We start from the raw sequence: 24,041 nt of genomic DNA, 5'->3' as shown, positions 1-24,041 counted from the left end.
CTAAAGTTGTTGAATTCAATATTCAGTCCAGAAGGCTGTAAAGTGCCTAGTCGGAAGATGAGGTGTTGTTCCTCCAGTTTGCATTGGGCTTCAATGGAACAATGCAGCAAGCCAAGGACAGACATGTGGGCAAGAGAGCAGGTTGGAGTGTTAAAATGGGAAGTGACAGGGAGGTTTGGGTCATTCTTGTGGACAGACCGCAGGTGTTCTGCAAAGCGGTCACCCAGTTTACGTTTGGTCTCTCCAATGTAGAGGAGACCACATTGGGAGCAATGAATGCAGTAGACTAAGTTGGGGGAAATGCAAGTGAAATGCTGCATCACTTGAAAGGAGTGTTTGGGTCCTTGGACGGTGAGGAGAGAGGAAGTGAAGGGGCAGGTGTTACATCTTTTGCGTGGGCATGGGGTGGTGCCATAGGAGGGGGTTGAGAAGTAGGAGGTGATGGAGGAGTGGACCAGGGTGTCCCGGAGAGAATGATCCTTACGGAATGCCGATAGGGGGGGTGAAGGGAAGATGTGTTTGGTGGTGGCATCATGCTGGAGTTGGCGGAAATGGCGGAGGATGATCCTTTGAATGCGGAGGCTGGTGGGGTGATAATTGAGGACAAGCGGGACCCTATCATGTTTCTGGGAGGGAGGAGAAGGCGTGAGGGCGGATGCGCGGGAGATGGGCCAGACATGGTTGAGGGCCCTGTCAATGACTGTGGGTGGAAAACCTTGGTTAAGGAAGAAGGAGGACATGTCAGAGGAACTGTTTTTGAAGGTAGCATCATCGGAACAGATGCGACGGAGGCGAAGGAACTGAGAGAATGGGATGGAGTCCTTACAGGCAGCGGGGTGTGAGGAGCTGTAGTCGAGGTAGCTGTGGGAGTCGGTGGGTTTGTAATGGATATTGGTGGACAGTCTATCACCAGAGATTGAGACAGAGAGGTCAAGGAAGGGAAGGGAAGTGTCAGAGATGGACCACGTGAAAATGATGGAGGGGTGGAGATTGGAAGCAAAATTAATAAATTTTTCCAAGTCCTGACGAGAGCATGAAGCGGCACCGAAGTAATCATCGATGTACCGGAGAAAGAGTTGTGGAAGGGGGCCGGAGTAGGACTGGAACAAGGAATGTTCCACATACCCCATAAAGAGACAGGTATAGCTGGGGCCTATGCGGGTACCCATAGCCACACCTTTTATTTGGAGGAAGTGAGAGGAGCAGAAGGAGAAATTGTTCAGTGTGAGAACAAGTTCAGCCAGACGGAGGCGAGTAGTGGTGGATGGGGATTGTTCGGGCCTCTGTTCAAGGAAGAAGCTAAGGGCCCTCAGACCATCCTGGTGGGGGATGGAGGTGTAGAGGGATTTGACGTCCATGGTGAGGAGGAAGCAGTTGGGGCCAGGGAACTGGAAATTGTTGATGTGACGTAAGGTGTCAGAGGAATCACGGATGTAGGTGGGAAGGGACTGGACAAGGGGAGAGAGAAGGGAGTCAAGATAACGAGAAATGAGTTCTGTGGGGTAGGAGCAAGCTGACACGTTTGATCTACCGGGACAGTTCTGTTTGTGGATTTTGGGTAGGAGGTAGAAGCGGGCCATCCGAGGTTGGGCGACTATCAGGTTGGAAGCTGTGGGAGGAAGATCCCCAGAGGAGATGAGGTCAGTGACAGTCCTGGAACCAGCATCTGCAGTTTTTTTGTTTTTATCTTCAAGGTAGGTCCCACTGTAGTTCCGCAGTGGCCACCACTCCCAGTGGTGCTGTTGGTATTGGAGACCTGCCAGCCTGTAATTGTCTGGCAGCTCTTGGGGGTGGGATTTCCATCCAGCTCAGGCTTAATTCCAAGGGAGACCCTAGGTAAGTGCTTGATTATTTCAGAATAACATCAGGCCTCCTGGAGAAAAATGACACTAGTCTCCCAATGGTTCTCCAACCAATGACTGAGACCCCCCACCTCCCATCCCCCCCACCTCCCCCACCTCCCTGTTGCCCACATTAAGTTCTGCCCAATGTAACCAGACCTATCTCCAAACTAGAAACAATGGTCATGCTTATCAATGCGTTTTATTAAAGTAATACAGAAAAGATAAAGGGTAAGGCGCTGGATTGGGTGAGGTATTGGAGTGGTTGGGGGAGTGTGGGGTGGAGGGGGATAGATTGGCGAAGATGTGTGGTTTGGAGGAACAAGTCAACTAGAGCTCAGACTGAAGAGAAAAGGAACAAACAATGGAAACATATGAGCTGTCAGTCAAAGGGTAAGTTTTTGAATGGAGGGTGGAAAAGGTTTTAATGTGTGATATTTAACCTCAAACTGAATGGGCACCCTCATTATAGTAGTTACCTCCTGTAATCCCTCCAGAAATTCATCCAAAATTGGAACTATCAGAAATAGTTGTTTGATAGTATAGAACTTGAATATTGTTGAAAAAAGAGACATCCTTTCAAAGTTTTTTGTCTTGCACTCACCAGGGCAGCAAGATAAACCAACAGTAAAGGGAACAACAATTTATACTGCATGAGAAGAGAGTGCTGATTGGTTGGCAAGTGGACTCTGATTGGTAGAGGCATTGCCATGGGGAATGCAGCAGGAAACAATTAACTGCCAAGCTATATGTTCAAATTCAAACCAAGCAGGTCAACTTTGATTGGTCAAGGCATTGCCATGGAGAAACAACCAGGGAATTGTTATCCCCAAGTTCTACTGTCCTGATGAGTGAAAGACAAAAAGCTTTGAGAGCTTGTTTCTTTTTTCAACTATCAGGAACTTCCAGTTTTGAAATATTTCCCTCTGGCAACAAGGAAAAGATATTGGAACAGCCTAACTTTGCTTGTGAGTCCTAATTTCAACCTTGGGGCTCCCAAGTTCGTCAGAAAAGAAAGGATTTTTTTTAACTTATTCACTCACGGAATTTGAGCATCACTGACAAAGACAGCATTTATTGCCGATCCCTAATTGCCCTTGAGAGGTAGTGCTGCGCTTTCTTGTTGAACCACTGCAGTCCGTGTGGTGTAGGTACACCACAGTGCTGTTAGGGAGGGAGTTCCATGATGTTGACCCAACAGAAGGAACAGTGATATATTTCCAAGTCAGAATGGTGTGCAACTTGCATGGGAGTGTGCAACTATGGTGTTCCCATTTACCTGCTACTGCTGTTCTCCGAGGTGGTAGAGGTTGCAGGTTTGGAAGATGCTGCCAAAGAAGCCTTTGCAAATTGCTGCAGTTCATTTTGTAAATGGTATACACTGTTGCCATGGTGCCCCAGTGCTGGAAGGTGAATGTTTTCGATGATGGATGAGGTGTCGGTCAAATGGACTGCTTTGTCCTTGATGGTATTGAGCTTCTTCAGTGTTGTTGAAACTGCATTAATCCAGGCAAGTGGATAGTATTCCATCACACTCCTGACTTGTACCTTGTGGATGGTGAAAAGACTCTTGGGAGTCAGGAGATGAGTTATTTACTGCAGAATTCCCAGCCTCTGATCTATTCTTGAAGCCACAGTATTTATGGGGCAGGTCCAAATAAATTTCTGGCTAATGCTGACTACACCTCAACCAGGATAAAGCTGCTCTGGAATTTGATGACAGTAATGCTATTGAATATCTGGGGGAAATAGTTAAATTCTCTCTTGTTGGAGATAGTCATTGCCTGCCACTTGTGTGGCACAAATGTTACTCACCACTTGTTAACCTAAGCCTGAATGCTGTCTGGGTCTTGCTGCATGCAGGCATAGATTGTTTCATTGTTTGAGGAGTTGCAAATGGTAATGAATGTTGTGCAATCATCAATGAACATTTCCACTTCTGGAGGGCTGGAGAGAAGGTCATTGTGAAACAGCTGAAGGTGGTTGGGCCTAGGACACTGCCCTAAAGAATGCTTGCACTGATGTCTTGGGCCTAAGATGATTAACCTGTATGGTCACAATACCTTTGTGCTTGGTATGACTCCAACTAGTGGAGAGATTCCCCCTGATTCCCATTTACTTCAATTTTCCCAGGGCTCCTTGATGCCAAACTCAGTCAAATGCTGCCTTGATGTCAAGGGCAGTCACTCTCATCTCACCTTTGGAACTCAGCTCATTTGTCTATGTTTGGAACAAGGCTGTACTGTCAGCAATGTTGATGACACCTTTGATCACTTTGCTGATGATTATGAAAGACTGATGGGGCTGTAATTAGCTGGATTGGGTTTGTCCTGTTTTTTATGGGCATTAGGGGTCTTATTAGAAGACAATGGCCTGAATTTTCCCTTTGTCAGGCGGGCCAGGGACCGGCCAGGAAATGGACCCCCAGCCATGATCGGCCCCCAACTGCGATTTCAAAGTTGGACAATTAACAGCCAGCCAGTGTTAAATGGTCGCTGAAAACCTCAGTGCTGCTAGGGTGCGGGCGGGAAGACTCATAGGGGGGATAGCTAGCCACACACGATCATGCAGCAGCGAGTCAATTAGGTATTCACACACAAGGAGCATGGTCAATCATCAGGTGGCGGACAGGAAGTTAGTGTCCCCAACAATACCTCATTAGGTCAAAGGTCCAGGCACAGTATTTAACGGGTACCCTGACAGGTATTTATTTCCTACATGAACATTATTCTCGTTGTCTGAGAAGAGGTTTGAAAACTGCAACTACTGCCCCTCCCTCTCCACCCGTCAATCCGTGGAGCTGCTGCCATCCCATACAAATGTGGCAAATGTCTGAGCGCAGACAAAGAGTGGCCCCATGGCTCAGTGATGCTTCCCAGCAGGTCCTCCTCGGGGCCATCAGGATGTCCTGTTTCCCAGGGATGGCAGCAGAAGCCCCTCCTTCCTGTCCTGACAGAGCACTTTTGACCATTGGGGAGCCCTACACTTAGCATCGGTGACACCCTGTTCTCCACTCACCTGACAGGGTCAACACCACCTTTGAGGTTCACTGAAGAGAACTTTTCTTGTTGACACAGCTTTGTCCATGGAAACTCAGACAGTGACGCTGGATCTGGAAGCCATCACCCTGCACCCTCCCTCAGTCACCTTTGACCTTCCCAGCATCACCCTTGACCCTCACTCCATTATCCTTGTCCTGCTGTTGGTGACCTTTGACCCACCTGCATCACGCTTGACCAGTTGTCATTGACCCTCGACCTTCCCCGGCACAGTGGAATTGCCCCCTCATTATTCCTGACCTGCCATCCATCATCCTCAGGTCTCCCTCTATCATCCCTTGACCTTCCCTCTGTTACCCTTGACTATCAGGGCCTTCCCTGTATTACCCTTGATTTCCCCACAAACATGCTTGACCTATCATCTTTCGACATTGATCTTCCCTGTATCATCCAGCTTCCTCCCCCTGTCTCCCACAAGACTTTGTAGGGCTACCCCCCTCTCTCTCCCTCCCTTAGCCATGTCCCATTTCACTTTGACTACAGCCATCCTGTCTCAATCATCAATTCCTCCTCTACAGCAGTTGACCAAAGCTTCACATAGAAGAAAAAGCAGTTCCTAGTCACTCCAACTACATCAGAAAGGCAATTGCACCTGCTGCACGCTACATTTAAGCAGTCATGAAGGTGAAGGCACGTGTTTCTTGTTGAATGATAATGTAATTGCAAAGATACCATTTAATTCTGGTGAGGTTTCCTTTCAATGAACATGCATGACATGAAAATGTACCAAAATGAGCTTGCTATCGGGAAGCTTGATCCGCCATTAATCGACCACTGGCTTGATTCCCTAGTTTCATTCCACCATTGGGAAGGTAACCTTTGGTCGCCCGCACAATTAAGTGCTCCGCCCGCCTCATTTCCTGCTCTTGGAGCTTCTCAAGTATACACCCACTGTATTTCCCTTCTTCCAAAGAGTGTAATTTACTTTGAAATGGAAGTAACCCATTCAGTGAATAACCCTAAATTAAGTGAGCTGAACCTAAAGGTTTATAGAAATACTACATAGTGCTTTTGTAATCTCATCTGTTACATCTGAAAATGGGGCCATGAAACCACAGGGCGAAAGTTGGTCAGCTGTGCATCATGCAATGAAGTGGACAAACTGGTAATGCAGGGACACCCTTTTCAATGTGTGACTGAGCAGCTTTTCAATTCAGCTGTATGTGAGCTCACAAAGATAGTGATAGCAGAATGTATAGAGCACCATAGCTGTTCAAATCTGCAAAAATTGTAGAATTATAAAGAAAAAGCAAAGCAGATTTAGTGAAGGATTACATCTATGAGTTTTCAAATAAATCACTAAGTATATATTCAGCGTGACCTTGCTGGATCTGGGTCAGGCAACTACAGATCTCCCATTAGTATCCTGGTATGGTGCCAGGCTGTAGATTTCCCTCTGGCACTCAATGTACTCAAATTTCTCTACGCTGCTCTAGAGTACCATACATGTGGTTGTGCTCCTGAAATCCAGGTATATTCTGCACTATGCCATTGGACTGAAGCCTTTAGTGAGACCATTGAAGTAATCAGTAGTCTCACAGGCTGGATTGTTGGTGGAGGGGTGTGGGGGTTGTTGGTGGGGTGGGGTCCGTATCCGTACTGCATACCTACTGACCACCCCACCCCCACCACCGCGCCCGACTAAAAAGTTGGTTGGAAACTGACTGACAAAAATAAAGTCCACCCCACAGCAATAACACAGTGCAGGTGGAAACAAGGAAAGTGTGGGACTTCTACCACTCACTGGGAGGAAGCTCCATCAGTGGGAGCTTCTGGCCAATCAGATTGGCCGGCAGCTTTTGCAGTCCTGGCAGCCCCACAGCTCAGTAATGGGTGCTGCAGGGATGGCAAGCAGGCTCAGGATAAAGCCCCCAACTGTTCCCAGCCTCAGGTAAATCAGGAATACTGGGCGCAGGATCAGGTACCTTAGCAGGTGCGGGGGAGGGAGGGGGGGGAGAGAAGGGGCGGCGAGGGGGGTTTTGTAGCGCAGGCGGGGAGAAAGGAAGGGGGTTTCATATTTGGTGCACAAAGAGCAACCCCAAAGATTGCACGCCACCTCCTTCCCGTCCTTTTAAAAATTTTTTCGAAAGGATGGGCTGTCTGCTCCTGCCTGCCTGCCTACAACAATCAGGTTATGGCATAGGCAGTGTAATACTGGGGTCAGTTGGCTTGTAATTGACCCTTTATTTACATATGTTTGGTGGGCTGCCGATTTCAGCAACTGGCCACCCCACCTGCCCCCCCACAACCACTCCCCCACCCCACCTCCCCACCCGTATTATGGGGGACTGCTCAGGGGTGGGTGAGAAGGTGGTGGACTAGCCATCCCTCGTCCATAGAATCCAGGCGCAGTTTCTAACCACTGTCCTCAACTTAAAGCTGAGATTAGCCACCACAATGTTGTTTTAGAGATGAATATAATTTTCTACATTCCTACTTGTAAAGACAAATAATTTCTTCTGAACTTCCTTAACAAACTGATATCAAAAGGATTATTTCTGGCTAATTTTTTTAATACCAATAATCTGCATTGCTTCCCAGTGAAGGGAAGAGGAGAGTTCTTTCAATATAAAGTACTCCTCTCGTTGCTTCATGCTTCTCCAGTCAACCGTTGTAGCTGATAGTCCTGTTTAATTCTTTAGTTTCTTCTCCTGTTCCGAATGAAGAGGCCACATTATTACATTTTAGATCTCCACATAACAGCAAACAGCTTGGCCACTGAACTCAGTGATGAAGATCATCAGCGAACTGGGTCAATGATTCACAATTCACTGAAGAAAGGCAGAGTATATGGCTGAATGAAGAACACTCATGAATGCCACATGACAAGATCGCAAATGAATTACTGACTTTTCCTTCATAAGGCGTAAGGACAAACATGGAGATTATTTTGTTTATCAATAGTCTTCTATTGTTCTCTCTAAGTTATACCTTGGTTCCTTCCTCAGATATACCCTCATTTTGAAGATACTGTTAGTAGAATGGAATATTAGATTCACAGAGCAGTTAAACTCTGATATATTGGTTATTTTCACTGATCTATTGTAAATATTTATCTCAATAACCACATAAAGAAACACAAAAATTAAAAAAAAACTTATGTCACAGGTTATCAAAATCCACAATGGCTCTGGTACTGAACGTAGAAGTTTTGCCACTTCAACTCCATACAGCGTGGTAATTTATGATACCTCGGTGTTGTGCTTTCAAAACTGCATACACGCCAAAATACAAAACTCAGAAAAGCAGATGAGCAGCCTCAAATAGCTGACAACTCAAAACAAAATGTACAATTGAAAAAAAAACAACCTTGATTCATGACCAAGGCCACTGTTTATACGTGAATGAATAAGTTAAATGCCTTTTTCTTACTTTGGATCTCAGGACTTTTATTCGTGTTTTAAGATTATGTATTATTCAGTTTGTTAAATTGACAACTAAAATCCAAAATATCTAACATACTGAAATAGTTAGCTACAATGAGAATGCAGCAGGACATGAGCTTGTCATGACCTATAGTGCAGCTATATCCAATATTTTATTAATTGTATTATAGGGGGATAAACCCAAAAGTACAAAACAATGACAAATCTAATCAAAGGGCAGGTGCGCTTAGATGGTGCGATGCTCAACAATATGTGGCCTTCTTTTGTAAACATGTAGATGCCAAGGTTTTGGCAGATGAAAATGTTTTGCCAGTTTCTTCTATATTGGAATAGAAATCACATACAGTAAATTTTTACAGTGCAGTCATACTTTACATATTCATGTCCGGGTCTGCTGATGCTCAAATATGGTTGTGCCTGTGGCCATGTGTTGAGTTTTCTTGATTGTATAATAACTGTTTGAAAAGTATTGAAATGTAGGCTGAGATTTTACAGGACCCTGACTGGCAGGCTAGGAGGCTGGGGGGAGCTGGTTAAATGCTGGGGAGCAGTGTCGGGACAGCTCTTCAATCCAGTCCCACTGCCAGGCCACTTTACTAGTGGTGGGAATGGCAGCAGCTTGGCTGCCTACTGATTGGAGGGTGGCCAAGTCAGCCAATTAAAGGCCCAATTGAAGGCCCAGGCTGCTAGCAGCTTGGCAGGGATGGAGCAGCCCACCCGCCTTGTGGGTAGGCCGCCAGCAGACTGGAAGTGGCCTCCATGTGGCTCCCCAGGAGGTGGCATCGCATCCACAGGCTCTATGGCCCAAGGAGGATCCTCCAGTAGCAAAGGCCTTCTTTACAGCCCTGACACCACTCCTCGGTGGGTTACCACCTCCCGCACCATCCCCCCAACTCTGATTACCACGAGCTGCATGCCTGGCCCTGATGGAAAATACTTTTTTTTCTCTCTCAGTGCAGCTGCTAAGGCTGCAGAGCTACCAGTGCTGTGATTAGACTGGCAGTGTGTAGATACAGCCTGCCTTCCCTAATTAGATGATGGGCTCACTGTGGGCTTGGGATCCATATATAGTCATGAAGTCAGGACATAAGAACACAAGAACATAAGAAATAGGAGCAGGGGTAGGCCACTTGGCTCCATAGAACCTGCTCTACCATTCAGTAAGATTATGGTTGATCTGATTTGGCCTTAATTCCTCTTTCCTTCATGTTCCCATAACCTTTGACTCCCTAACTGTCGATGAAAAATCTGTCTAACTCAGCCTTGATTGTATTCAATGATCCAGGCTCCACTGCCCTCTGCAGAAGAGAGTTCCAAATGCTAATGACCCTCTGAGAGAAGAAATTCATCCTCATCTCCATCTTAAGTGGGAGACCCTTTATTTTGAAACTGTTCCCCCTAGTTCCAGACTCCTACAAGAGGAAACAACCTCTCAGCATTTGCCCTGTCAAACCCCCTCAGAATCTTATGTTTCAATAAAGTCACCCCTCATTTTTCTAAACTCCAGTGGGATGGGCCCAATCTGTTCAACCTTTCCTCAAAAGGCAAATCCCTCATCGCCAGAAATCAGCCTAGTTACCCCTAATAAAAATATTGTGGCCCTGTTCATGGAGATACTAGTGAAGTTCCATTCACTCTGTGCTTTGCCTTCTAAAATAATCCATTTACCTAGCTGTAAAGTATTTGTGTATTATGTTGATACGATATGACATCAGTGCATGAGTATGATACAAAGATACAATGATACAATAGCACCACATGAACTGGACATGTTTGGTGTCTGTCCTCTTTGTTAGTGCCACCCGACATATGCACAGACATGCCAGAACAGAAATGCAAAATGCCTTAATTGCCAAAAGAAAGGCCATATTGCAACTGCTTGCCAAACAAAGGCAAAAGCAGGAAAGAGAATTCATTTGTGTGGTAATGGAAAACAGCCTTGTCGCAAGGGTGGAGTTCAAAATCCTGAAGTGAATCCAGAGTGCTTAAGTGAAGAAGAGCTAGGGCTGTATTTATGCCACCAGCAATCACTCAAATGATAGAGACTTTTTTTAACAAAGGTTTTAATAAATCAACAGTACATCATCATGCACATCAATATGGCTGCAGATTGCTTCATTATGAACAGAGATACTTGCATGAGCAAATTCAGTGATGTGCCTCTAACGAGAGCACAGTGCAGTTGAAAATCTACTCTGGTGGGATGTTAAAAAACTGTGGATAAATGGAGTGCAATGTCCAATAGAAGGGCAAGTCCCTTAGGTTTTCCATTATTGTAGTGAGATATGTCAACAAACCAATATTCAAGGGCAAAGACTTCATTCGTAAGTTGAAGTTAGATTGGGACATGTTTTCCAAGTTGAGATGACCAAGAAGCGTGATCAGCTATTGAATACTCAGCAACATCTTCAAAAACAGCTATGAAGGCATAACTGGTGTCAAACCACACATCTGAAACAGGATGCAAAACCACTATACTGCAAGGCCAGGCTGGCGCTTTATGCTCTCAAAGCCCAGCTTGAAGAAGGGTTAAAGAAACGAGAGAGAAATGGTACCAGTGAGAACTGATCACTATGAATCTGCAAGCCCAATTGTAATAGTGTCCAAGTCAGACAAAACTGCAATGAGCGGAACTGCAAAGTCACAACAAACCAGACAATAGATGATGAAGAGTATCCAACACCGATCTCCCAAGATTCATATGCAGAGTTAGTGGGAGCCAAGATATTCATGTGGTTGGATTTGTACCACACTTACGCCCAGCTCAGCATGGATCAAGAGAGTCAACAGTATCGCACAGTCAACACATATGTTGTTGTATGGCGTGAAGCCTTCTATAATGGATGTGTTGCTCATGACTGCAACAGAGGAAGAGGATCTTTAAGTGTTGGACGAAGTGTTAAAAAGTTCAATGATCAACATGTAAAGTTGAAGAGGAACAAGTGTGGTTTGTCATCTGAGGTAGCGTACTTTGGGTTGAAAATCAATGAAAAGAGGCTACAGCCACTGAAACAGAACATAGAGGCTATAGTCAATGTTCCAAAGCCAAAAGATGTATCTGACTTTAAATCTTTTCTGGGCATGGTCCGCTTGTGTTTTCTGCCTGAGCTTGAAACAGTGTTGTGAAATGGGAATGTTCCCATTTAATGTGTTAGTAATGATATAGTAATACCATATATCTCATTTTCCATCATTACCACCTCAAAATATTGAATGTAAATCAGGCCAGTATGAAACAGATGCAGTGTTGCTAGGGTCTCAGGTAAAGATGCCAGTTTTAAATTAAAGGCCCTAACTGTTTGTATGAAAGAATCCATTAATCACTCATATCTCAGCCCAGTTTTTTATTTTTTTGCATTTTTGTTGCTGGCTGTGTACCTTTGAGCCTTCTGCTATTTCCCTCCTTCCCCACTTCTAAGGGGGCTCAAATTAAGTTCCTTTGGGAATTCAGCTCTTAAACAGGAGCAGCAATTAGGGATGGGCAAAAAATGCTGCCCCACCCAGTGATGCTCACATACCATAAAATGAATTTTAAAAATGTAGAAATGACAGACTAATCAGCCGAGCAAAGAATGCACATCACCTACCTGCCACTACCCCATGCTCAAATGTATAGATCAAATCACTCTCCAATGGAATCCTGTGAATTTTGATATTTTGAATCTCATCTGCATTCCCAGAACTTGCATGTGCTGTACATTTAACCTCTTATTTGCTGAAGTTTACAATAACATAATCTTAATCTAAAACAATGCAATATTCTTCCTCGTTAAATTAATCAAAAATCCCAAACCTTGCCAACCGCTATGAACCAGGCTAACACGAGGGAACCTCAACGATATTAGCTCATTAGCTGGGTGCAGATGCATTCACAGGTGCATTAAGCCAGCCACAGTTTAACTCTTCCTAGAGAAGGCCAATAGATCCACTCTTCAAGTCCATAAGGCCTTGGTTTGCATGTAACGTCCTAGAGGCCTTGAGGGAAAAGGAGATGGGGAATCCTGTTGGATGATTCCCCGAGCAGACTGTCAAAGTCATTTGGCAGAATACCTCATCGCCAGAACTTTCCAACAAGCATCAAGGTGTAGCTTGGCTGGTGGTGAGAAAGGCCCTACCCATCAGATCCTTCCTACACACCAGGAGTCTCACCCCTGCTGCACATTGCCCTCGAGGTGGTTGTGATGGAGAAGAGACCGTTGCAAAGAATGCCTGGAGAGAGATGCAGTGGTTTTTGTCGAGGTTCATCCTGAGCAGTTCTGTGACACAGGACTCTGTGCTGTACGGGCTGTTCCCAGGGACACACACACAGGCAAACATCAACTGCAGCTGGAGGATCATCAACTCGGTGAAAGACGCTCTTTGGTCTGCCCGAAACTTGTTGGTCTTCCAGTGCAAAGAGTTGTCCCCGAACAAGTGTTGCAGACTGGCACATTCCAAGGTCCAGGACGACGTGCTGAGGGACGCAATAAAGCTTGGGGCAGCCGCCGCAAAGGTGCAATGGGGAAAGGTCACTGTCTAAGCTCTTTCTGCCACAGTTCACCAAGGGGCTGGGAACTGTATAGACCCCTCGAGCTGTATGACTCATAAGGAATGTATGCAGTGAATGCTAAATGTATCATAATTGCATTGAAGCACCTCAGAGTGCAACATGATGTATGTCAATAAATCAAATACCTTTGCTGTCTGTAATGACCATGTTGAAATGTCTTTAATATTCTTTGATTGTATTGAAGCACCTCAAGATCAATATGGAAAAGTTGAATATGATTGCACTTTATGTGATGGCTATTTTGAAATATTATGTAATGTTCTTTCAGATATTTTATGAATAAAGTATATTTTTCAAAAAAAAATAGATCCACTATTCCATGAATAACCTGTAGGAACTTGATGAGGCCCTGCAACTTTAAAGATTGAAGTAGCTTCCTCAAGTTCCAAGGAGTCATAACGAACTTATTGAATAGGACACTGGCACTGTGAAAAACAGCAGTAAACGTTTCTCCCTCGCCATGTTTTGATCAAATCCCTTTAATAATTAAGAATGAAGTTCTTCTGGCATCTATGAAGGATTGTTTGTGCAATAAACTTGGATTACTGGGTAGGTTTCTTGTAAGAAACAGTGAACTTTATTTACAGAGCTCCTGATGAAGCTACATGCTTGTTCAAAAACCAAGGCTAGAAAGCTCCACCCTTAAGATTATCCACGCTTAGGGCTGATTTGTCTGCACAGTCGTGTGATCCCCATGACAATATGAAAGGTTTAATTTACCATTACAATGTTGACACAAAGTTTTCCAGGGTAAAATGCTCTTTGGACCTCAGCCAAGCCCATATTTCCCCCTTTGAGTAATGGAATGCCTTTGCTTGCACAGAACAGGCGTTTGATTAACTGTCTGGAAGTAATTTTCCACAGTCTTGCAGGCAACAATTAATTTTTAAACACCACTGGATTATTTTGCTTAGATCTTTAGATGCTGACTAATTTGCATTTCTCAACTTATGCTGTGTCATTGTGTCATTTATCGTCACATCATTTATCTTGAGGTTTATATCTTCCCAGAAGATGAATAACTCCTACAACGTAACAGAATTATTGCGGTTCTTTAGAATTTTAGAAAATTTTTTTGTACTGACCTATCTACTTTGGGTGAACTCTAGACCGTTTTCGGACAATGAAAGCAAAATATGTAAAGCGTGCTTCGTATTCTTCAGCTTCTCTGCCATTTTGGTCCACTTACTAATTCTTTGAAGCACATACCATAATTACCATTTTACTATTACTCCTAATTTTGAATATTCCTGCCAAATTATTCTAGTAATTTTGGCAATTTTTTTTCAACAGAAGAGCAAGTTTGACTTTTTTTTCCTCCAAATGCAACTGTTTTAAAATGTTTCTCAGGATGTTGGTATTTATTGCCACTCCCGATTTCTGGTGGTGGGTCTTTTTCATGAACAGCTGGGAGCAACGCGGTACATCTGAATGGTTTGCCAGATTACTTCAGATGGCAATTAAGAGTCATTTAAAGGCAGGTTTCCTTTCCTAATTGAATTCTTTTGACAATCCTGACATTTCGTGGTCACTTTTACTGACAACCCCTCTAAGTTTCCTTATTTTTTAAAACAGAATCTAGATTCCCAAACTGTCATGGTGGTTCTATTCTCTGGATTATTAATCCAATAGCATAACCCCCCCCCACACATCCTGATTACTGAATGGGTTTCTCTTCTTACTTATCACCTTTGCCAAGTCCATTTTTCCCCTTCTTGGTAACTTTAGGGGAAATTTTGTAGGCATTTCATAAACATTATACTTAAGAATGGTTCTTGCTTTAGCTCAGTGCCTGTTTGAGTGGGGTTAGCATAGATCCGGTAGGAGAAATGATGACTGCCTTTTGTTTCCATTGAGAGTGTCTGGAATGCAACCTTGAAGGTTTACCAGGCATTACTGTTTACATTTGACCATAGGACAGTGATTTTGACCAATTGTTTTGGAGCAGGGATTGAAGCATCCTGACTTATGCATCATTTTTCTTAAATTGATATTATCTTGGCATGGTCCCGCTGGTGTGTGAAGGGCACAGAAGGAAAAAGACGCTGTAGGGTCTCAGCCATTCTTTGATTTATAGCATCCTTCACATACTATAATCTCTGCCAAATTAGGGAGTTTATAAGGAAGGTTATTATAGGTCAAAATGAAGTGAAATGTTGTGCAGATTCTGAGATTCAGCTTGGGAACTACAGGTCTTATGTGAAGCAACCCCTGTGATGCTCATGTGCAACAATTAATGATGCCCTTAACCATGTGATTTCCTTGGAGCCAATCAGGTTGAGCAGATTCCTGTAGTGTGATGGTAGCTTTTTGTCTCGTGAGACAGTGGTTTGCATCATTATGGTCAACTCTGTGTTAAACATCATCTCATGTGGCTCAGAGCCCCATTCTGGCATGGCAACCTTTGCTGCAAAGGAAGACAGTGGAGTGAGAAGGTGCATGATTTGCTGCCCTCTGTTTTCTCTGGGCACTCTTCTTAACCAGGTGAGCTTTTCTTTTCTCTTCCCCTCTTCCAATACCTTTCCAATCACTTACCTTCCAGTAGCGGAGACAGTCAGACCTGTGAGGGACACCTCTACTTGGGTAGCAGGTTGAGTTTGAAATAAAAAAAAAATCCAGGAGTGATGTCACAGGAAAACTGTAAATTCATTGGCTGATGAGAAGCTGCTGTTAGGAAGTGTGTTTAAATAGCTTAAAACTAGAAATACATATAATTTATAAAGAAGTAGCTACTCAGATTTCAGTAAGGAACACTAGCAATAGGGAAAGTTAAATTGTCAAAGTGAAATAAAGTAATAAAGTAAACCAAAGTAAGATAAAGTTAGTGTAAGTGTAGCAAAATTAAGTTACTAGTAAATTATTCTACTCATGCTACTTACTCTAAGTGTAATAAATAGTTCTTAGAGTTACAGGATGGCAAGTCAGCTTGGCCAAGTGGAGTGTACGCCCTGCGGTCTGTGTGAAGTCATGGACGCACCATGTGTCCCTGACAAACACACCTGTAGGAAGTGTCACTGGCTGCACAAGCTTGAGCTCCGGGTTTCAGAATTTTAGTGGTGAATGAAGCACTGTTGTGCATCCGCAAGGCAGAGGACTACATGGATAGCACATTTAGGGAAGTGGTCACACCACAGGTCAGAAGGGTACAGTCAGAGAGGGAATAGGTGACCATCAGGCTATCCTAGAGAACCAGGCAGGTAGTGCAGGAGTCCCCTGCGTCTATCCGGCTTGCTAATCGGTTTTCCAATTTGGATGCTGATGAGGGCGATGGTTCCTCAGGGGAGTGCAGCCAGAGCCAAGCCTGTGGCACCATGGGTGGCTCAGCTGTATAGGAGGGAAAGAAGAAGAATGGAAGGCCAATAGTGATAGGGGATTCCATAGTCATGGATCAGACAGGCGTTTCTGCGGCAGTAAGCATGATCCTGGATGGTATGTTGCCTCCCTGGTGCCAGGGCCAAGGATGTCACAGAATGGCTGCAGGACATCATTCAGGGGAGAGGGATCAGCCAGAAGTCATGGTCCACATTGGTACCAACGACATAGGTAGGAAGAGGGGTGATGTCCTGAAAGCAGATTTCAGGGAATTAGGAAGGAAATTATAAAGCAGGACTTCAAGATTAGTAATTTCAGGATTATTCCCAATGCCACGTGCTAGTGAGCACAGGAATAGGAGGATTAATTGATTAAATACGTGACTGGAGAAATGGTGTAGGAGGGAGGGCATCAGATTTCTGAAGAATTGTTGTGGGCAGGTGGGACCTGTACAAGCTGGACGGGCTACATCTTAACAGGACTGGGACTGTTCTGTTCGCAGGGAGATTTGCTAGTGCTGTTGGGGTGGGTTTAAACTAGTTTGTCAGAGGGGTGGGAACCTGAAGGCTGGCCCAAATTGGAAGAAAGTAAAATTGGTAACAGGAAGTAGTAGTAAGACTAGAAGGCAGGAGAAACAAAGCAGAGCATTGAGTATGTTTTGAATGCGGAATAATGTCAGAATGACATAGTTACCTGAATGCACACAGCATTCGCAATAAGGAAGATGATCTAAAGGCACAATTAGAGGTAAATGGTTATGATATAATTGCCATTATGTAAACATGGCTGCATGGTGACAGACTGGGAACTGAATATTCAAGATATTCGACGTTCACGAAGAACAGACAAGAAAGGAAAGGAGGTGGAGTTGCACTGATAATAAGCGATGGGATCAGTGCATTAGTAAGGGAGGATTCCCCAAATGCGAGAGTGCGCTCTTTCGCACATGCGCACAGAAGAGCGCATATCTCCCTGAGGCAAAATGCTGCCTCAGGGAGATCGCTTCCACTTTGAAAAAGATTAAAAATAGAAAAAAAAATTCCCTAACATGCCCCCCTCATGTGACAATGCCACATGAGATGGGACATGTTCATAATTTACACTATAACTTAATTAAGCTTTTTAAAACCCTGCATGAAACCTCATCACCGGTGGATGAGGTTTCATGTTTTATCTATTTGTCGCCAGGGCTCCTGGCCTTGCCGCCAACCTTAAGGTTGGACGGTCAGGTCCTTTAATTGTTTAAATGATCATGTCAATGGCCTCAATTGGCCATTGACAGGTCGGCGAGCCCACAGCTGATTTTGCTGCGCCCCTGCCTTCCTGAAAATTTAAATGGGGCGGGATGACGTCGGGAGTTCCGCCTGATGTCGTCCCGCGTCATTTTATGCGTTGGCGAGCGGACCCCGCCCCCTGCTCACCGACAGCAAAATTCTGCCCTTTTGTTTTCACTGAGGAAGATACAGGAAATCTTCCAGATTTAGAAATCCAAGGTTACTAGGGAGAATGAGGAGTTGAAGGAAATTAATATAAGTAAGAAGGTTGTATTGGAGAAATTAATGGGACTGAAAGTTGATAGGTCCCTGGGACCTGATATTCTGCACCCCAGAGTGTTGAAAGAAGTTGCTATAGAGATGGTGATGCATTGGTGATTATTTTCCAAAATTCTATAGATCGTGGGATGGTTCCTGAAGATTGGAAGGTAGCAAATGTCATTCCACTATTTAAGAAGAGAGGGAGAGAGTAAACAGGGAACTACAGACCTATTAGCCGTACATCAGTATTCAGAAAAATGCTAGAATCTATTGTAAAGGATGTGATAAATGGATACTTGGATAATCATGATCTGATTGGGCATAGTCAGCATGGATTTGTGAATGGGAAATCATGTTTGACGAACTTGTGGGAGTTTTTTGTGGTTGTTACTAATAAAATTGATAAAGGAGAGTCAATGGATGTAGTATACTTGGATTTTCAGAAGGCTTTTGATAAAGTCCCCACAGGAGGTTGATTAGCAAAATAAAAGCACATGGGATACGAGGCAATATACTGGCATGGATTAAGGATTGGCTAACAGGCAGAAAACAGAGAGTAGGAATAAATGGGTCATTCTCACATTGGCAGGCTGTGACTAGTGGGATACCGCAAGGATCAGTACTTGGGCCCCAGCTGTTCACAATATATATCAATGATTTGGATGTGGGGACCAAATGTAATATTTCCAATTTCGGGGATGATACAAAGCTAGGCGGGAATGTGTGTTGTAAGAATGATATAAAGTGGCTTCAGGAGGATTTGGACAGACTTAGAGTGGGCAAGAACAAGGCAGATGGAATATAATGTGGAAAAATGGGAGGTTATTCACTTTGGTAGGAAGAACAGATGTGCAGAGTATTTCCTAAATGGTAAGAAAATAGAAAGTACAAGAGATTAGATATACAGAGACTTGGTTGTCCTCGTCCATGAGTCACTGAAGGCTAACATGCAGCTGCAGCAGACAATTAGGAAGGCTAATGGAATGTTAGCCTTTATCGCAAGAGGATTTGAGTACAGAAGTAGTGAAGTCTTGCTTCAATTGTATAGAGGCTTGGTTAGGCCGCACTTAGAGTACTGAGTGCAGTTTTGGTCCCCTTACCTCAGGAAGGATATTATTGCCATAGAGGGAGTACAATGAAGGTTCACCAGACTTGTTCTGGGGATGACGGGACTGTTTTATGATGAGAGATTGGGGAAACTGGGCCTGTATTCGCTAGAGTTTCGAAGAGTGAGAGGTGATCTCATTGAAACCTACAAAAAACTTAAAGGAATAGACAGGGTAGATGCAGGTAAGATATTTCCCCTGGTTGGGGGTCTAGAACCAGGGGACACAATTTCAAAATAAGGAGGAAGCCACTTAGGACTGAGATGAGGAGAAATTTCTTTACTCAGAGGGTTGTCATTCTTTGGAATTCTCTACCCCAGAGGGCCGTGGAAGCTCAGTTATTGATTATGTTTAAGGTAGAGATTGATAGATTGCTGATTAACAATAACGTAAAGGGTTATGAGGATTGTGTGGATAAAAGGCATTGAAGTGTTTGATCAGCCATGATTGTATTGAATGGTGGAGCAAGCTTGACAGGCTGAATAACCTTCTCCTGTTCCTATGTTCCTTTGTCAGCCTCCAGAATTCACGGCCGTTAGCGACTGTCTCCCAGTTGTCAGTGTTAATATCCGCCATGTTCATATCTCACTTGCAGATGGCCTTGTAACAGAGGTATGGATGCGCAGAAGGTCATGACCCAGTGGCCAGTTCACTGTATAGATGTTTTTTGGTTATATGTCTGTCATCCATCTGATGAATGAGGTCAAGCCAGTGCAGATGTTGTTGGCTTAGCAATGAATGTATGCTGATGACCTTGTCCTACCAAGAGCTGCCAAGGATATGCCTGAGACAGCAAAGACAGAAACTGTTCAGCCTTTTCTCCTGCCTAATATATGTTGTCCAGGTCTCACCGCTGTACAAGAATACGCTGAGGACGCTTAGTAGACTTGCAGTTTGCTGTTCCCAGTCAGGTTGCTGTTGTTCCACATTCAACTTGGACATAACAGTTGCAGCTTTTGCAACGTGTTGATTTCAGCATCAAGTGACAGATTCCTGGCGATTGTAGAGCCTAGATATGTGAAGCTATCAACAACCTCTGGCATCACCTTGTCAATGCTGATTTCTCTTTCTCTTTCTCTCTCTCTCCCCTCAGGTACCATGCCCTAAGAAGGCATTGGCGACCATGGACTTCCACATATTAGTCCATGGTTATGCTTGTCAAGGTACTGCAATGGTTTGCAGTGCAGGTTCTGGCTGACCAGGAGACTCTCCCCTTTTACTGCCTGCTGACAGATGGCGGTATTGCAACATCCTTGACCAAGACATTTGTCTTCCTGATGTTCCACTCCAAAATGGTCCAGCACCATGTGAACTCATCATGGCAAGGAGACCAAGAATTCAACCCTCTACTGTCCCACACACACTCATGCCACATATACAAGCTGATGACTTGGACAAAGTGAGAGAGAAAAGTGGTCAAATACTTGCATGGTGTAAATATTACCTGCTACTTATCAGCTTAAGCCAAAATGTTGTCCAGGTCTTGCTGCATATGGATAAGTACTGCTTCAGTATCTCAGGGTTTGTGAATGGTGCTGGATATTGTGCAATCCCAGCTTCTGACCTTACGATGAAGGGAAGTTCATCGATGAGTCCTCTGAAGAAGGTTGGGCCTCGGACATTACCCTGAGGAACTCCTGCAGTGATGTCCCGGGATTGAGATGATTGACCTCCAACAACCACAACCGTCTTCCTTTGTGTTAGGTATGACTATAAACAGTGGAGAGTTTTCTCCTTGATTCTCATTGACTCCAGTTTTGCTAGGGCCCCTTGATGCCACACTCGGTCAAATGCTGCCTTGACATCAAGGGCAGTCATTCTCAACTCACCCCTGGAGTTCAGCTCTTTTGTCTATGCTTGGACCAAGGCTGTAATGAGGTCAGGAAATCAGTGGCCCTTGCAGAACCCAAACTTATGTCAGTGAGTTGGTTTGATTTTTGCAATATAGAAATGGAAGCCAGAGACCCGGGGGAGATGTAGTATAAAGGGGTTATTTTAACTGTGTAGTACGTTAATCAGATACTGTGTACACTATCAGAGGAAGTGATGGAACATCAAATGATCTTGCTCTCTCTTGTAGAATCTCATGTAAGATGTAGTCTGTAGTAAGAGATGTTTCAATCAAGTTCCTGTTTTCCTCACTCAGCAGACTCAGTGAACAGTATAATACCAAGAACTTTATATATTCCACCCATCTCTCCAACTGCAGTCAGTACAAAGAAGCAAAGAATTCCCTTCCCTACCTCTGTTTTCAATGGAGCTGTTTTCTTTGCTGATGGACCTGTAACGTTTTTCATCCCTTCATAGATGCCCCAAGCATTCCCTGTGTCGAAGGACAGCTGGATATTTTGGCAAAGTTGTAACCAATAGTCATCGCCACACTGCCTAGCAATCTATTGGGCTTTATGTTGGGCAGCTCTTAGTGCATTCAGAGGCTTCTCACTTGATTTTCTCTTGTAATTAATGAGAGTGGACCACTTGCCTTCAATGACTGGTTCCACCACAGTAATGTAAGCTTCAAAACAGTCAGATTTTCCTGCCTCACTTCCCGTATGTTGAGAGTGCAGTATTGTAGATGATGTCTTAGAGTATGTTCTATTTCACTTCTGCATACTGTGTGGAATTGCTGGAGATCATCTGTTTGATGGAATTGAGGAACCGATGGTTTTTGTCTGGATAGGCAGTATGGCTGACGTTGATACAAGGACAGTATTTCCACTTTCAATGAAAAAACTTCACGAGCTGAATTCTAACCTGTTGCACACTAGGGACTGATACCATGTGTTGTGATAGCTGCATGTGTTGAGAATACTGTTCAGGCAAGTCTGTTGATGATCAGATCCAGCTGGTGCCAGTGCCCTGGTCTTGGCTGCCTCCAGGACACCTTGGGTCTTGGTTTGTTCTGAAAGAAGGTATTACTTACACAAGCTTCTGGAAGTAGCAAAGCTCAAGTAGCCTTTGTCTCTTATTTATCTTTCCCAAGCCATGATGTCTGAGGCTGGAGGGCCATGCTCCATGGTCCGTGCTCACTCACATTGAAATCCCCTAGTCGGCAAAGAAGTTCTGACTTAGGGATTCTGCTGATAGCAATGTCAAACTCCTCATAGAACTGATCTTTCAGCTCTGTAGTGTAGCACAGCATTGGAGCATAGATACTGATGAGGTTAACTGGCCCTGTTTCAGTTGAGAGGTGGATGGAGAAAACACATTTTGAACCATTTGTGAGGGCTTCCATCACCGAGAGTAATGAGTTCTTTACAGTGAAACCTACACTTTTCTCATGTGGAACTCTTCCCCTGCCAGATGAATGTGTAATTTTTCTCTTTCAATGATTCGCTCTTGGCGAGCCTAGTCTCTTGTAGGGAGGCAATGCCAATGTTCAGCCTATCAAATTCCACGTTGATCACAGCTGTCTTGATCGTATTATCGACCAGCTGCAAATTATCTGCCAAACCTTTGCCAATGGACCTGACATTCCAGCCTGCCAATCAAAGTTACATTTGTTTTGTTTGTTTATATGATGTGATGGATTCCATCCACTTGTTGAGCAGAGACTCTAAGTTCCAAGTGCTCATTAAAGCAGATGGACCATGGCGGGTCAGCACATTACTCGTCGGGGGCTGCCAGGCTTGAGATGGGTGGTGGCTGGCCAGTGGGATACAATGGTCCCTCCCACCATCGGAGACAGCCCATAGCACCTGATCTCTACACCAGTCGAGTTAGGTTAATCACTCATAACGCTTTGAAACAAAGCTGGTGGTGTCCTCTTCAGGGCACAAGCCTCGGCAAAATTTATGGAGACCACGGGCCGCCCAAACATCAGGGATCCCCTATTGACCTCCTGTGCTGAGGTTAAGAAACACAAAGCACTATGTTTGGCATTGGCTTGGCTGCATGAGTTGATGGAAAGTTGACATACTTGCGCATTGGTCCATCTTTGGACTCCACTCCAGGTTTTTTGGTAAGGTTTACTCCCTTAGCCTTCAACTCTGCCGAGGTATCTACAAGACAGCGGAGATATTTTCCTTATAGCTGGGCGTTTAGTTCACGGTTTAGTCAAGGTGATGCATCTAGTATGTGGGTGAAGAGTATATGCTTTCTACTTCTGTATGCTAATTTGCTTCTCATTTTCAGCCCAGATCGCTGGCTAGAGCAATGCCAAAAAGAGAGTCAAATGTGTAAATCTCCTCCTGTCAGTACACAACCTTTTCATCAGCAAGGGGAGGGGAGATGGTGGCGTAGTAGTATTGTCACTGGACTAGTATTCCAGAGACCCAGGGTAACGCTGGGGATCTGGGTTCACATCCCATCATGGCAGATGGTGAAATTTGAATTCAACTGCAAAAATAAAATCTGGAATTAAAAGTCTGACGACCATGAAACCATTGCCGATTGTTGCAAAAATCTATATCGTTCACTAGTGTCCTTTAGGGAAGGAAATCTTACTTGGTCTGGCCTACATGTTACTCCAGACCCACAATGGCCCTTAAAATGCAATAAATGTTGGTTATGGCCATTGATGCCCACATTCAGTGAATAAAAAAGTCCTCAGCTGTGCCTCCTTGTGGTGATATATGGAACCTGGGTCCCCCTTAGCCTCAGACTAAAGCTTAACAGGAACTCAGTGGAGGTTTGACCCCCCACCCTGGTTTGCAGGCCCACTGGCATGTGGACATTGGCACGCATGAATCAGATTATCATTCAATGACTGATACTTAGGTAACCTTAATGTTTGAACTTACAATGTGTCAATATCAGAATAGCACTATCTTTATTGCATTGTCATCTTGTTCTCAGTATGGAAACATTTCACCATAATAGGATGTATTGAACTTTGCAGCTCTGAAGATGCTGTGCTATGGAACAAATAAAGTGAAATTACAGTGTATTTACTGGCAAAATCAAACAGCAGTAATCTAATAAATGATCTTAAATGCACACTCACCGTATGTTCACTGCTCTTCCACATGCGCTTGTCCCTTTAACATGGTGGCCACACTGTCCAAGAAATTCCCACCTCCAGTCTCTGATCAATGGCCAACTTCAACTTACCTGGAAATACTTCCTTTGGCTTTGAAGTACTTCCGTGGAAGCTCTTCATACGTTGAATTTCCATTTCATTTTCACAGCTTTATTATCCTGCAGAGTAGCTTTGATGCGCCCTATTTCTACATCGAGATTGCATGTTGAGCAAATAGTTTGAGCCCTACTTATGAGATGCTGATAAGGCCAATCTTATAGTGCATGGAACTG

The sequence above is a fragment of the Carcharodon carcharias genome, chromosome 17 (genome assembly GCF_017639515.1).
Source record: "Carcharodon carcharias isolate sCarCar2 chromosome 17, sCarCar2.pri, whole genome shotgun sequence".
In the NCBI taxonomy this organism is placed as follows: Eukaryota; Metazoa; Chordata; class Chondrichthyes; order Lamniformes; family Lamnidae; genus Carcharodon; species Carcharodon carcharias.
The sequence above is the reverse complement of the archived record's forward strand: the minus strand, read 5'-3'. Positions refer to the sequence as shown.